Source organism: Gossypium hirsutum, chromosome A05 (assembly GCF_007990345.1).
Source record: "Gossypium hirsutum isolate 1008001.06 chromosome A05, Gossypium_hirsutum_v2.1, whole genome shotgun sequence".
Classification (NCBI taxonomy): Eukaryota; Viridiplantae; Streptophyta; class Magnoliopsida; order Malvales; family Malvaceae; genus Gossypium; species Gossypium hirsutum.
The window spans coordinates 69,375,511-69,378,466 of NC_053428.1; the positions used below are offsets into that span (position 1 = coordinate 69,375,511).

The window sequence follows — 2,956 nt, forward strand, 5'->3', positions numbered from 1 at the left end:
AGGGTTTTAAATTTAGAGTATAATTTTGGATTTTAATGTAGAAGATAAATGTATATAAGATAAATATATATAAATTATTATTTTAAAATATATATAAATATATATATGAAAAGTGGTTTAGTGTGCAATTGTGTACATGAACTGTAATTTGATCTAGATCTTGTAAAATATTTAATTAATTTTGATATAATAAATAGCATCATGTTTTTATTTAATTAATTTATATGCATACATAATATGTATTTTAAAATGTGTATTAAAACAAAAATAAAATTTTAACTATAGTTAGGGTTTAATTAGAGTGTAAGTTTATAGTTTGAGGTTTAAAGTTTAAGGTATATTATTATTGAAGACTGAACCAATATTTAGAATTTTATGATATTCTTGCGAATTAGTACTAAACCTAATATATTGAAGATTGAAATATATATTTTGTACATCACAGTAACATTATTTAGATATAATTTAAAAGAAATTCTAAATATATATAGTTTTAAATTTTGATCAATTTTTATAAAATATTCACGTATTAGTGGCGTTTATACATAAAACGCGGCAAAAGATAGGAAATAGCGACGTTTTTTTAGAAAACGCCATAAAACTTCAATATACATTAGAGTAAAACGGCATTGTTTCCTCTGAATAGTAGCGGCTTTAGCGGCGTTTCTAATATAAACGCCACAACTCGTATTAGAACGGCGTCGTTTTGTAGTGTAGATAAAAGGGCGTTAGTGGCGCTTTACTGAAAACGCCGCAAAAGGGCTCATTACCGGAGCGTTTCTGAAAACGCCACAAAATTTCCTTATTTGAAACGGCGTCGTTTTTTCTCTTCTGTGGTTTATGCCCTTTACCCGAAATCAGTTTCGATTTTTGTTAAGTAATTTTCCCCCATTTCATCACTTCCTTCCCTAAATCCCTAAAACAGAAAACCCCTCTTTCTTTTTCCCCAAATCATCCCCTAATTCCCCAAACCCAAAATCCCTAACATTTTTCCCAAGTCCCCTTTCTTTCCCTTAATCTGTTCCCCCATCCCCGAAATCCCTAATTATTTTCCCTTTCCTCTCGTTGATGGTGATATGCTTCATATTTAGGGTTTTATCCCAATGATCATCAACTGAAAAACATACAAGAAGAAAGCCCTATCGATTCATTTTATCGACAAATCAGGGTTAGTTGATTCGTACAAAGCTCAATTTCTAAATGTTATGAAAAAGTAGTAAAGCACTTCTCTCTCACTCGATTTCATCTGAACCAGAACCAGAAGAGCCAACTCTTCATACGTCAACTATTCACCGATCGATCCCAAACTTTCTGGTAACTGCTAAGCCATATCGCTTTTTTCTTTCACTTTATTCGTTGGGTCCTTGAATCTTCAACAGTATTTCTTTTCTTTCCTTAAAATATCGTCAATGATGAACTAGCGGTAAGGTCAGCCTATTGAATTCGAAAATATTACTTAAACCAAAAGTCACCTTATAGAACACTGAATTTAGTTCAACTATGGTCTAGACCAATTAATCTAATCCTTCAGTTTTTGCGTGTTAAAGCAACTCAACTTTCGTACTTGGGGCGTTTGTTTTGTTTTGTCTTAGTTTCCTTGTGTGGTTTTGTTTGTTTGTTTTTTCATGTATTACTTGCCTTTTTTTTTGGTTTGAAATGGTTTGAAATGGGTTTGATCTGGATGGTTATACCCTTGTTTTAAGTAAACCCAATGTGGGGTCTGGTGTTTCTAGTGCTATTTTTAACTTAACCACCACAATTATTGGTGCTGGAATCATGGCTTTAGCTACTCCTATGAAGGTTCTGGGGCTTGTTTTAGGGAATTTTTTGGATAAACCTGGTTGGGATTTTGTCTGAAATTAGTGTCGAGATGTTGATTAGGTTTGCAATTTCTTGTAAAGCTAGATCTTATGGGGAAGTTGTGCAAATTGCAATGGGGAGAACTGCTAGGGTTTTGTCTAAGATTTGCATAATTGTCAACAATGCAGGTGTCCTGATAGTTTATTTGATTATTATGGGTGATGTTATGTCTGGTTCGGTTCATCATATTGGGGTTTTTGATAAGTGGTTAGGACATGTTTTTTGGGATCATAGGAAGTTATTGGTTTTGGTTGTTATGGTTGTTTTTCTTGCTCCACTTTGCGTGTTAGATAGGATTGATTCATTGAGCATGACTTCGGCTGCTTCGGTAGCTCTCGCTGTTGTTTTCGTTGTGGTTTGCTTTGCTGTTGCATTCATTAAGCTTATTGAGGGGAAGATAGAGGCTCCAAGGATGAGCCCACATTTTACGTTCCCTAATTAAGCTTATTGGATCTTACTATGATCCCAAATATATGGACAGCTTTCAAATTTACTGGAGCAACAATAGCTATTTCCTTAGGTTTTACGTTCCCTGCTCTAATTGCATTGAGGATAAGCCAGCAAGAAGAGAGCATAAGCTTGAGCAGAGTAGAAAAATTTTTGTCGTGGTTAATGTTAATACTGGCTGTGATAGTTGGCATTGCTGGGATAATAGGAAATATTTATACCAAATTGCAATGATAATATGTATACAATGTAACTTACTGTCTTTTAATGGTATTGAGCTTGGTCCTATTTCTCCTCATAATGGTCTTCATTAGGGTGACTGTTACTTACTGTCTTTCCCTAGAATTTTAACTATTTTTAGTGGAAAATCCGGCAACTTCGGTTATTCCAACAAAACCAGCCCATTGTCCCCTTATTTGTCTCTCTTTTATATTTTTCTCTGTTTTTTTACTTAATTTGGATTTTTAATTTTCGTTCTCATGATACCATTGTTGACGTAGCTTTATTTTTAGTAATTCTTGTAGCTTCTATCTTTTTTATCATTTTATTTGTTTATTCCCACCTGTTATTAGCAAATATAATTAATATTATACCAATCATTAAATATTGTTTATTTTTAGAACTCATTTGATTGTTTTGTCGACTAGAA

The 2,956-nt window shown here is 33.0% G+C and overlaps 1 pseudogene; it reads left to right on the forward strand.

Annotated features, from left to right (window-relative positions):
• The first annotated feature begins 1,665 nt into the window (after positions 1–1,665).
• On the forward strand, positions 1,666–2,302 carry LOC121228947 (amino acid transporter AVT6E-like; annotated as a pseudogene).
• Positions 2,303–2,956: the final 654 nt, after the last annotated feature.